At 44.6% G+C, this 13,159-nt stretch overlaps 1 protein-coding gene across 1 annotated transcript in view; it reads left to right on the forward strand.

Annotated features, from left to right (window-relative positions):
* The window catches only part of PTPRB (protein tyrosine phosphatase receptor type B), a 124,929-nt gene that overhangs the window by 21,898 nt on the left and 89,872 nt on the right, over positions 1 to 13,159 (forward strand). The gene's annotated exons all lie outside the window — the stretch shown is intronic.

Genomic DNA, 13,159 nt, shown 5'->3' on the forward strand with positions numbered 1-13,159 from the left:
GCTTGATCGTTCCCGTCCCGTCTGTTGTGTCCGGGTGTTATGAGGTCCAGATGGGCAGGCATATTATGTGAAAGGGCTTTGAGAGGATTGAAATGCTGGACATGCATTCCAAATGTTACCAGTCCATTCTGATATGGCCGAGTTTCTATTAATGGTCTTTAAAGAGATACCTCCTTATTCCCCCTCCCTGCCCCCACGCTTACCCCTGCCTGGGAGAGGGATTGCATTTCCTTGATTGATGAATATCCATTGTGGTGCTAATCTGGACTCAAACATGTCTGCAGTTTCCTTCCCATTGGCCTTCAAAGAGATGCCAGCCCAGTATCAGTCCCTGGATAAGCCCTGGATAAGTGAGGGGCTGATCCAGACTACACCCCCTCCCAGCCCCCTCTCCCAAGTCTGAGGTGTCTTCCTTCATCATGTTCCTTAATGCATATGGGGGAGTCCCCTGGCTGCCACGTTGTTTGTACACAGAACTAAAGACTCTGCTCTGGACTGAGGCAAAGCCTAGACGACAAGGGCACAGGCGTCACACAGAGAGCCAGCTCCTGACCACTCCTCGTGCACAATCTGGGGTGAAAGAGACAAACTATGAACAGATTCTGTGTAGGCGGTTTCCTCAAGAAAAAAACGAGTGGCCCTCACATATGTATAAGAAGGAACTTTATATCAAGGAAGAATTTTATATAAAAAAATCCTCGTGCAGTCCCGTTCAAATTCATGGGTCAGATGCAAGCTGGAGACGCTCAGACTCCTGCAGCTACCAGTGGGTGACGCAGGAAAGCAATTAGGGAGCCAGGAGATCCCAGGCTGGTGGATACAGTGTCACGAGGCTCCAAGATTAGACAGGGTTCCACATCTCCCAGGATTGACAGGCCTCTTGGGCTGCCAACTCCAGAGCTATACACACAGTCCAAACAAGTAAGCCCCTAACAAACGAGCTCACGGTCATTTAGTTGATTTTGACTCATAGCAATCAGTTCCCCCTCCCCAACCCCATTCCCCACCTTCCCTTCCCATACCCTCAGACTTTAACTCTTTTCAGTAGAAAGCCTCTTTTGTCTCCTACAGAGTGACTGATGGATTTGAACTGCTGAACTTGCAGTTAGTAGTCTGTTAGTCCAGGTTGACTAGAGAAACCAATTCAGTGACACTCATGTGTATGAGAGAGCTTTATATCAAAGAATAATTGTGTATTAAGAAAACATCTCTGCCCAGTCTAGATCAAGTCCATGAGTCCAATATTAGCCCATATGTCTGATATTAGTCCATAAATTCTTCTTTAGGCTCACACAGCCATGCAATGATGCCAAACGCAAGCAGATCACAGGCCAGTGGGTGGAAAGTCTTGTGGATCCGGTGACGATGGAAGCATCTCAGCACTACTGGTGTGCGTTTCCACATGGCTCCTCCAGCTCCACAGCTATTGCTGCCATCAGTATGGCTCCATGTGGCTTGTCACTAGGAATGTGAAGCCGAGAACATGTGTGTCCCACCTTCAGGAAGACAGGAGTTCCCAGAATCCTCAGAAGTCATGCCCACACAGAGTCATCATTGACTATGACCTGATTGACAGGCTAGACTCCACCCCTTCGCTCAAGTTGACAGGAGATCATGTAACTGCCACACAGTCCAATGCATGACTGCTATGTCACCACAGCTCCTCCTCCAGAGAAACAAAAGGCAAAGGGGAAAGGGAGAGTTCTCACCGTCTCTTTTATTAAAAGATCACAGCTCTAAGAAGGCATCTCTAGGCAATGTACAACCTGATTGACAGGTTGGGCCCCACCCCTAGCCCCACATAGATACCATCAGCTTGATGTAAAATCTATCACAGATGCTGAAGCTACTGGTGTTACCAAAAGTGCCATGCCAGCGGGTAACATATGATAGGAAGTATGTTTCCTAAAGAACCCAGTTCATAAGTAGCATCCTTCAAGTCCTATTCTGACAAAGAGCTACTGTTTTCTTGGTCTGCCAATGAGTGTAGATTACCAAGTGGCAAGAGCTTAAATTTAGTTTACAATGCATTTGATCACCCCAGCCTTAAAATATTAATGATTGCTGCTGCTGTTGTTGGTATGGGTGATTTTGCATTATTTCCCATTTTGTTTTCACTCCATCATTTCCCATGATTACGCTTTTAACCCTAAAACCAAATCTTATTGTTAAATCAAGTTGGTCCTGACTCATAGCGACCCTATAGGACAGGGTAGAACTGCTCCTGTGGGTTTCTGAGACTTTAAAGTTGAAAATTTTAGAGGCAGACAGAGCAGCTGGTGAGTTCAAACTGAGGACCTTGCAGGTAGCAGCTCAAAGGGTAGCCTACTATGCCCCTAGGATTCCTAATGGTTATTATTTTACTGAGTTAATGTTTTGACACAATATAATGCAACCATCTAGCACAGTGGTTCTCAACCTTCCTAATGCCGCGACCCTTTAATACAGTTCCTCATGTTGTGGTGACCCCACAACCATAAAATTATTTTCGTTGCTACTTCATAAACTGTCATTCTGCTACTGTTATGAATCGGGAGACCCCTGTGAATGGGTCGTTTGACCCCTAAAGGGGTCACGACCCCCAGGTTGAGAACCGGTGAATCCTAGAAGACTGTGTGTATTGCCCATGCAGTAGTTCTCCATTGGTTCAATGAGAGACATCGTCTTCCTCAGGAACACTAATCCGGTGGGGAAACGGAGAGAACTCACTCTTACTGCCATCAAGTCGATGCCGACTCCGAGTGAGCCTATAGGACAGCCTATAGACCTGCCCCGTGTGTTTCTGAGACTCTGGCTCTTTATCGGAGTCGAAGGCCCCAACGTTCTCCTCCTGCGTGGGGCGGTGGATTTGAACTGCAGCCCAGCTTGTAGCCATTCCACCTCCAGGGCTCCGCATGCCATGGAGAGAGAGGAGAGAAAAAGGACTTTCTCTTCTGTCCTGCAGGATTGCATGAGTCAGAACTGACTTAGCGACAATGGCAACGTCCTATTCCGCTTAAAGAGTAATAGCTTTGACAAAGAGTCATTCCGAAGTAACTGAAACGGAAATCCTATGCCGGCTTTGAAGCAGGGAGGCCTGGTGGTGTAGTGGTTACACGCTGGGTTTATAAGTAAGAAGTCAGTATTGGGAAACCATCAGCCACTCCCCAGAAGCACGGGGCCACTCAGAGGCACCTCAGAAGAAAGACCCGATGACCTGCTGTTCTAGAAACCGGCCATTAAAAACCCTGTGGAACCCCGTATTACTGTGACACATGGGGTAGGCAGGAGTCCGAATCAACTCCGTGGCACCTGGTTTTATTTCGGTTAAGCAGCAGATTGATATCCTGGGTAAATACAGATGAGCATCTCAAGAGGAAATTTCTACTTGGGAATTACCCTGGAGGCATAGGATTTCCATCCAGGCTTCCTCATTTTGGATCCCTAGCAGACCTGGGACAAGTGTCAGTTCCCATGGAGAGCTAGAACAAATGCCTGCTGTTCTTCTGTTTGTCTGTGAATATTAGCGTTTGCTCCCTCTTAGAAGGCCATACCCCTCAAGGCAGTAGAGCTACAGAGAGCCTATCACAGAGAGCCCGTTGTTATAGCCACTGTGTCCATCCACCTTGTAGAGGCCTTCCTCTTTTGGGCTGCCTTTCTACCTGAGCACACATGATGTCTTTCTCCAAGAACTGGTCTCTCCTGATAGCGTATCCAAAGGACATGAGATGACGTCGCGCTGCGTTTGCTTCTAAGGAGCATTCTGGCTGTCATTCTTCTAAGAGATGTGTTTGCTCTTGTGGTCATCCATGGTACTTTCAATATTCTTCTCCAACACTACAGTTCAAACACATACAGTCTTCTTCTGACTCACGTCCAACTTTCGTATACATATGACACAGTCGAAAATACCGTGGTCAGGTGCACTTTAGTCCTACAAGTAAGAGCCTCTCTCTACAGGTTTCTGACAGTTTAAAGAGGTCTCGTGTATCAGATTTTCCAAATGCAATGCATGGTTTGATGTATCCAAACAAGATAAAATACTTGACAATTTCAATCTCTTTGGAATTTACCATGATGTCACCTATTGGTCCATTTGTGAGGATCTGGGTGGTCTTGACCCTAAATTAATCTGAAGGCTCCAAGTGCTTCCAGTCCTCCTCATGTTCAGCAAGCAAGGTTGCATCAGCTGCATATTGGAGGTTGCCAATAAGCCTTCCTCCAATCCTGATGTCACACTCCTCCTTAGAATACAGCTTTTCTGATTATTTGCTCAGCACACAGATTTAATAAACATGGTGCAAGGATACAACCTTGATACACACCTTTCCTGATTATAAACCAGGCGGCATTCCCTTGTTCTGTTCTCACAACTAACTCTTGATCCATATACATGATCTAAATAAGCACAATTAAGTTTTCTGGAATTCCCATTTTTTCCCAAAGCTGTCCATGGCTTTGATATGATCCACACAGTCAAATGCCTTGATATAGTCAATAAAACACAAGTTAACATCTTTCTGGTATTCTCTGCTTTCAGCCAAGCTCCATCTGACATCATCAATGATATCCCTTTGTGGTAGTTACATAATCTGGTGTCAATTTGAGGATTAATAAATAGTATAGGGGTGGAGTCAAGCCTGTCAATCAGGATATAGCCAATGAGGCCTCTTTGTGGGCATGGCCTGCTCCTGAGGATTCTGGGAGCTCCTGTATTTTCCTCCTTGAAGGCAAGAAATACACTCTCTCTGTGAGACATCCCTGTGGAGAAGACAGATGGAGAGAGGCTGATAGAGCCAGATCTCTGGAGCCATAGAAGCCATGTGGAGAGCCCTGTCAGTGCTGAGATGCTTACAGCACCACTGGATCCACAAGACTTCCCACCCACCGGCCTGTGATCTCCCACATAAAGCGTCATTGCATGTGTTCACGAATCAGAAGAGGACTTTATAGATTGTTATCGGGCATGTGGGCTAATATCAGCTATGTGGACTTGAGATAGAGATTGAACAAGTGAGCAGAGGAGAGATGGGGTAAAATAAATGCTCAGACAAATGGAGGTCGCCAAGGAACCAGGAAGCAGTAGCTGAAGAAATAAGGATCTTCCTCTAGAGCCCACAGAGAGAGAAAGCTTTCTTCTAGAGCCAGCGCCTTGAATTTGGACTTAAGCTTCCTCAGTGCTGGGTTCTTTCAAACTCACCAGCTGGTCTAAGGGAGAAAGATGAGGCCATCTGCTTCCCGTAAAGATTGACGGGCTCAGAAACCCTAAGGAGTGGTTCTACTCGGTCCTCTAGGGTCAGTAGGAGTCAGATTTGACTCCGTGGCAGTGGGTTGGATAAACAGAGAAAATCAATTTCTGTTGGTTAAAGCTATCTATTTGTGGTACTTCTTATATTGCACTACTAGTTAACTAAGACAGGAGCTGTGCTCAATGAGACCTGACTCTGCGGAGCCCTGGTGGGATGGAAGTCCGTTATGCATCAGGCTGCTACCACAGGGTCAGCAGTAGAAACCACCGACTTCTCTGCAGGAGGGAGACGAGGCTTTCTGCTCCTGAAAAGATTGACGGGCTCAGAAACCCACAGGGGTAGTGCTACTCTCATGGTGACAGAGTCACTGTGAGTCAGAATTGATTTGATGGCAGAGTTTGTTGTGGTGAAAAGAGGCTGTTAAAATATGGACACATTTCAACATATTTAAAAGGGAAGTAGAAATCTAGATCTTTTACATATAAAACTTCCTGATTTTCTCAAAAATTACCTACATATCTCAACTTTTTTTCAACAGTGTAAAGATCACCTTAGTAAGGCCAGAAAAATCACATGTGTTGACCAAATAGTAAATGGACATTCTGTGTGTGAAATCTAGAGAGTTCGTGGGAAATAATGCTTTCCCAATGTGCTATACAGATAATCACACAGCACATCATACAACCAACCAATCATATACACATGTATCATATATACATGCATAACATACAATTACCCTATGATTATGTCATACAATTCTCACTTTCAGTGGAAGACGAACTCGGTGTTCATTTATTTGATTTTCTGTTTCTTTTCTTAAAGTCGGTGTTTCAGCAGTCATGTCTTGTGCACTGATGTAGGCATCAGTGAATAGACATTCATGGAAATCATGACCTTGCTTCTGATATTTAGCAGCCACGCCCCCAACATCTCCAGTAAGCCCCAGTTCCTAATCTGCTCTGCCTTCAAGTGGAGTTCTTTGGATGGTGAGATACCAGGGACTGAGAGCTGAGAATGCAAAGGAGGCAGAAGTGTTTCAGGTTGACAAGGCATCTGGTTATAAGTCACCTTGGGTCACAAAGCCGTAACACACATGATACCAAGCGCGTTTCCTCCACATTGGGACAACAGCAACAACAAAGTGGGGAAGAGGAAGAGAGTGAGAAATTGATACAGAAAACAAACAAACCAGAAAATCTTAGATAAGCATCGAGAGAAGCCAGAACCCTGCTGTTAGAGATGTATCTGGCATCGCCAGCCCTTGCTTAAAGGGTTTTTAAGAAATCTTATCACGGCCAACAGACTCAACAGCTCTTCAATGCCTTTTGTTCTGATCTATTTAAGTTTCTCTTGGGAATGAGATTGAACGCAGCCCTACTTGATTGTCTTTGGGATTCCTCAGCGAGACATTCTCATCCTGGACTTAGTCATGCTCTAGTGTTGGTGGGTGCTAGCTTGCTTGGTTTGTTTTATTGTTCCTCATATTATTAGAATGAATCATCAAAGTACTTAATACGTAATGAACCCTTTAATGTCAGAGACGGTGCTATGCATACTGTTTGTTGCATCTCACTTAATCCTCATAACCACCCTCCACATGCTTTCCTCATTTCCATTTTCCTGGGAGCCTGTGACCTGGGAAAGTTAGCAAGAGATTCTTGAGATAGAAGCAATCCAAACTCTACTTCTGAACCCTACGCAGGATGAGAGTGATTCCTTCCCCTTCTCCTTCTCCTCCTCCCCCTCCCCTTCCTTCTCCTCCTCCTTCCCCTCCTCCTTCTTCTTCAGATCTGCTTATCCAAAGTCCGTTCTTTAATTATAATGCACTTATTTAAAAATGCATAGCACCTGCTGGAGGTTAAAGTTGGATTCACTTTTGCCAAACTTACTCTTGAATCAGTCAGTTCTGCTTTCCATTGACAGCTCCTGATTGCTCTGCCGTCTTCTCCTTAGGAATACCTGGGGGAAGCCTGAAGTGATGTTCACACAGTAGAAGGACATTCTCAGAAAAGGCAGAGGAAACAGCCTGCTCTCTAGCATTTATTCAGCTTGTTTTATGCCGATCCTTTCCCTTTAGCATAGATACTTATGTTTACCGAGCAGTTATTAATGCTAAATTGTGCATATTATACAAAGAGACCTCAACATTTCATGGCAAAAATTTCATTATTCCTTAGTTCCACTTCACAAAGTTGTTGGAAAATGTGAAGCCCCCTTATGCAAGTATATTTTAACAGTCATCAAGTTACTTATTTGACACATTCTAAAATTGCCCAAGACTTTCTAAATCACCTAAATAGTTTCTTATAACTGAAAATCTTGGTGAAATTTAAGACAAAAGAATGAGACAACATCATGAACTCTGCTGGATATAAAAGAATATCTGGTTTAGGGTAGAGAGACTAGCAATCTGACCCTTTTGTTTGGATGTTGAATAGTGTTTCTCACCCACTGGAGCAGGAGGGGCTTGTTAACTCACAGATTGCTGCCTTGCACCATCATTTCTGATTCTTAGTTTCTGAGCCCTAGAATTTGAATTTCTGAAAGGGTTTCTGATGATGCTGATGGGTGGGTTTTTGTTGGTTTGGTTTGGGGAAGGGGGTGGTTTAGAGCCACTAAAGGATCCTCACAGCACATACACCCCACTCTACACACACACACACACACACACACACACACCACGAAAGTGTGCTAAACCGAGACTTAAGGAATGGAAGGAAATCAGCCAAGCAGAGAATCTGAGCACCAGTGGTCCAAAAAGAGAAAAATTAGGCACAAAGGCACTGGGGCAAGAAAAGTTTAGTTCTGCGGGAATATCCTTAAAACCTAGACCAGTGGCTGGCACACAGTAGGCACCCAATCAATATTTGCTGAATGAATTAATGTATTGTCAGGTCCAGGAGACAAGTGAGAGAGAAGAAGAAGCAGATCATGAAAGACCTTTTCGGTCATGAATGAGGAGTTTGGATTAACCAATCAACATTACAAACCCACCTGCTCTCTTCTCCCCCATCTAACACCACACCAACCTGTTCCCAGTCAAGCCTGAACCCTGATCACCAGGGCTCCTCTATGCATTCTCAAAGTGTGGCCCTAGACCCCCAACTTGGCCTCTAGGCTCATCAAGTAAAAAGATCCATGTTTTTGCCATGAATTAGAATTAATTGATTGCTATAAAAGACCCCTGATGGCATAGTGGGTTTCAAGTTGAGTTTTTAACTCTAAGGTCAGCAGTTCGAAACCACCAGCCTCTCTGCAGGAGGAAGAGGCTTTCTACTACCTTAAAGAGTTACAGTCTTGGAAACACTCAGGGACAATTCTACTCTGTCCTGTAGGGTCACTATGAATCAGAATTGATTCCATGACATTGGGTTTTGGTTTTGATGTTTGTAATTTTTTTTTTGGTGGGGGGAGAGGTTAATAATTGCTTCAACAATTTTATTTTAAAAACAGCCACTTGCTCACTCAACTCTAAAGGAAGCCCATCCTTCCCGTGTAGTCTGGGAAAGGTTTCGTACTGGGAAGGAGAAAAGGGCCCTTGAAACATTGCAGAGGGGTTGAGCTCTAATCCTCGGACTGCTGCAGCTTCTAAAACAAATGCAGTGTCATTCTACAGGATAAAAAGGCTCAAAAGAAGCTGAGGAATTCCAAACAGAGATGAGAACAAAGAATGAATGAATTTATATTTTTGTACAGTAGTGTCAAATAAACTCTTAGTAGAAAAGATGGTATCTGACAGCTTTTCCCACTCGCATACTTCCTTAGAAGTAATCTCTCTGATTATGCATATTAATGGCTGAGCTTTTAAAAGAAAAAAATATATAATCAGTAAAAGCCTAACATTAAAATGTCCTTCCTTACTTCATAATATGCTTGTTTTTATGGGCTCTTTAAAACTAAAACCAAACCAACTGCCACCAAGTCAATTTTGTTGCAGGACAGAGTAGAACTGCTCCCTACGGTTTCTGAGGCTGTAAATCTTCACAGGAGAAGATAGTCGCATCTTTCTCCCTTGGAATGGCTGGTGGCATTGAACTGCTGAGCTTGCACTTAACAGTTCCATGAATAACCCAGTACACCACCAGGGCTCTTCTACGGGTTCTTTAAACTCACTGCCCTTGAGCTGACTCCGACACATGGCCACTCTATAGGGCAGGATACAACTGCCCCTATGGGTTTCCAAAACTCAACTCTTTCAGGCAGTACAATACCTTGTCTTTCTCCCGAGGAGCAACTGGTAGTTTGCAACTGGTGACCTTGCAGTTCACAGTCCAACACAGAATCACTACGCTGGTTCGTTAGGACCTCCTACTCATGTGAGAGCAGCCCAAGTCAGCAGTTCAAAACCACCAAGGGAGAAAGATGATGCCTTCGCCCTCTGTACGCCTTCCTGGGACCATTTTCCCCTGTCATATAGGGTTACGAGGAGTCGGGCTCCACTCATGGCAATGAACTTGTTTGGGGTTATTTTTGTTTGTTTAATTATTTGAGAGCAATGCTGTAAACCTGAGGGTTTTCAAACTTTTGAAAAAGCTTTCAACTTCTGGTTTTTTCCTTCATGTGTTGCTATGATTTTTCATATGTTTTGAAGATATTTAAAAAGCAAAAGGACACATAATTCTAAATATGCATCTGTCTTGACAGATTCAAAATAAATTCATCATACTTAAGAAAATCACTTATTTTTCTAATTTCTATTTCCAGAGGATCCATGTTAATAATGCAAAACTGGGAAGTCTCAAAATGGTATCTTTGTAAATATGGTTTTTTTATGCTCTGTTTGGTTTTTCCTTTTTTGGGGTGGGGGGGCATTTGCCTGCATTATAAGGAGGGTTTCTTAGTATTTTGAAAATGAATGATTATTCTCAAGTTTTTAACTGATAGGGTAAAGTATGCTGATAGCACTAGGATTCAAAAACTAGGAAAGTCAGAAGCAGATAAAATTTATTGAACATTTCTGCAGAGGACAGGAGGGTTCTTAATATATTGGGGTGGAAAGATTTCAAACTGTGAGAAAATTTTAAAGCCCAAAGAAAAGGGCAAAGAGAAGCACAAGGCACAGGTGACTGAGCAGCAGAAGTTAGGTAAATCCATCCCAAGTGATGAATAAATTTAAAAGTAAGAAAATAAGATGTCGATGTGGTCTTGTTTATCTAATGCAGCAATAACAGAAATACCACAAGTGGATGAGTTTAACACACGGAACTTCATTCTCTCACAGTTTAGGAGGCTAGAAGTCTGAATACACAGTGCTAGCTCCAGGGGGGAGGCTCTCTTTCTAGAGAAAGGTCTTTGGAAGGAAAGTTTTCCTGTGCTGCCTGGCTCCTTAAAAATTGTCAAGTGTCTTAGCCTCATTCTCCCCTGAGCCTTGTAGGTTTTCAGTTGAGATGTTTTTCCCTTGAGTCTTGAAGGTTCTCCATTCATTTCTCTCCTGTATCTTCTGTTTCAGTAGTAGTAAGGTCCTTCTTTCTCAGCTGGCTTCTCTAGTCCACTGTCTCTTGAAAGATAAAGCTGTGCGGGGCTCGTGAAAGGGTGTGGCTTGAGTAAGAGTAGGACTTGAGTCACACCTTCTTTAAATCCATCATCCACCATATACACATCCTACTCCTGCCTCACTACCACAGAGCATAGGGTTCACAAGACCTGTCACCAAATGGAGGATAAGTGCAGCAAATCACAAAAAGAGGAAACCACGCAATACTGGGAATCATGCCTAGTCAAGCTGACCCATATTTTAGGGAAAAACAATTCTGCTCATGAGAAATACAAATGTGTCTTCCTTCATAGGCAAACTACCACGCGTTGCTAGCACAGCATATAATTTTGCAAAGGTGTTTCAGCACATGTAACTTTAGAGCTCTGCACTTAGAACAGGTTATTATTCCAATGTTACAGATGAGGAAACCACATTGGCAAGAAAATTCTAAAGTAACAGTAGAGAAGGAGCAGGGTTGTAAGAGGACTCCTGTAAAGGACCAGAGAACCCTCTAATAACCTGTAACAATGCTTGCAGTTTCTACATAGGGCAGAAATATACAAAGCCAGGCAAAGCCATTGAACTTGGAGGGGATGGGAGAAGAAGACAAAATGTAGAGAGGAAATGTTCTGTAGTAAAACCAGAATAGAGAAGTAGGAAATATACATTTCTCTGAGCAACTCCTGATGATTTTAGGTTTAACCTAAATTATTCAGGTTCAAGGGTTTGCAAACAAGAGATTTTGAAATCTCTGGTTTGGCAGAGATTATAAGAATCTTAGTAGATACTTCATGTTTTCATTAAAATATTCTTTTTAATGCCCTCTCTAAAAGAATGACAATTAGTTTAAGTTTTCCTCCCAGTAGATATCCGGGTCTAGTCGCTAATAATATAGGTGGCATCTTGTTGGGAAGAACTCGAGGTGGTGCGGGGCTGACGCATTGGATGCTAACTCTAAGGTCAGCAATTCACGCCCAGCAAGCAGCTGCTCGGAGGAAGGAGAAAAAGGAGGTTTTCTACTCCTTGTAAAGGGTTACGGAAACCCACAGAGGCAGCTCTACCTTGTCCTATAAGTAGGGTCAAAATCAACTCCAGGGCAGGGGGTGATAGTTTTTCTATGTGAAAAAGAAGGGAACCTATCGTGCTTTCTATGGCTTTTGTTTCTGAGCTCTATTTTTGGAAATGAAAAGGTGGACTGATATTCAGCTACCCCTGTTCAGCAGTTGTTAAGGACCACACCCAAAGAAAGCAATAGAACATGCTTTGCTGTTCAGTGATTGGGAGCGGCTCCAAAATTCCTTTTCAGATAGATGTCTGTGTAATCATTCAAGTACTGAGAAAGCTACTATAAAGGAAAAAGTTTATCCTGAAGAGGCAGTACGTGTCATTGCTTTGTAAATTTGTGGGGGAATAAGCTATCTCAATAACATGCGTTTTCCACACACACGGACAAAATGAGCTTAAATTGTCTTATTTTATTGGTTGGACAATGGTGGGAGGCATAACCTTTAACTGCTGGATGATGTAGCTCCGTTGATCACTGGTGAACCCTTAGAGGGAAGGATGGCAAGATTTCATGTTACATACTTAGGACATACTGGGGGGACAGTCCCTGGAGGATTTCATGGTTGGTAAAGTAGAGGGTCAGCGAAAAAGATGGAGCCCCCAAGGAGCGGGCTTGCCCCGCGGCTGTAATCATGAGCTCAGGCACAGGAACAATCGCGCAGAACCAGGAAGGGTTTCATTTGGTTGTGCATCGGGTCGCAATGGATGGCACCTGACAAGGACAGTAGCGATTGTTAAGAAGCCCTGGTGGGCATAGTTATGCATTAGACAGCCCACCATGAGGTCAATGATTAGGAACACCCCGCCACCCCACCCGCGGAGGATGGATTAGGTGTGACTTGCGCCTCCCCTGCAGCCTGGGAAAGGCCCTGGAGCAGGGATGGAGCGCTGCCCTCTGGGTGTCTCTCCGCTGGACCACAGCGAGTTGGAGGTCTTCTCAAATGTTGTCGTTGGGTAGCCCTCTTGGAGAAAGACACCCACCTGGGGGGTGGGCAAAGCGAATGAAAGTCCGGTTGACGATCATTTGGGGGTTTTCTCTCGCTGGCGTCTGGGGGACGCGCGTCGAGACCAGCGAATGCTTAGAGGTGGGAAGGGCAAAAGCACTCTCACGAGGCTGCAGAAAAGAGTGCAGGACCTAGGGAAATCTGCTGGGGTCAAGTTGAATCCTGGGAACCGCGGTCCAGGAGCCGGCCGACGAGGGCGATAGGAAGGAAGATAGGGTGGGGGCGGCGCTGGGTGTGGAGGGAGGAAAGGGGGCGGGGGAGCCCTGGAAAGTGAGCGGGACTGGGGCTCGTGGGGGCTCCGAGCCGCGGGCTGAGGACCGAGGACCGAGAGTGGGGAGCAGAGAAGGCCCGGAGGGAGCGGGAGGAGGAGCCCGAGCCCGGGGCAC

This window comes from Echinops telfairi, unplaced genomic scaffold (genome assembly GCF_000313985.2).
Source record: "Echinops telfairi isolate 266 unplaced genomic scaffold, ASM31398v2 ScPeMD7_2;HRSCAF=8, whole genome shotgun sequence".
NCBI classification, from domain to species: domain Eukaryota; kingdom Metazoa; phylum Chordata; class Mammalia; order Afrosoricida; family Tenrecidae; genus Echinops; species Echinops telfairi.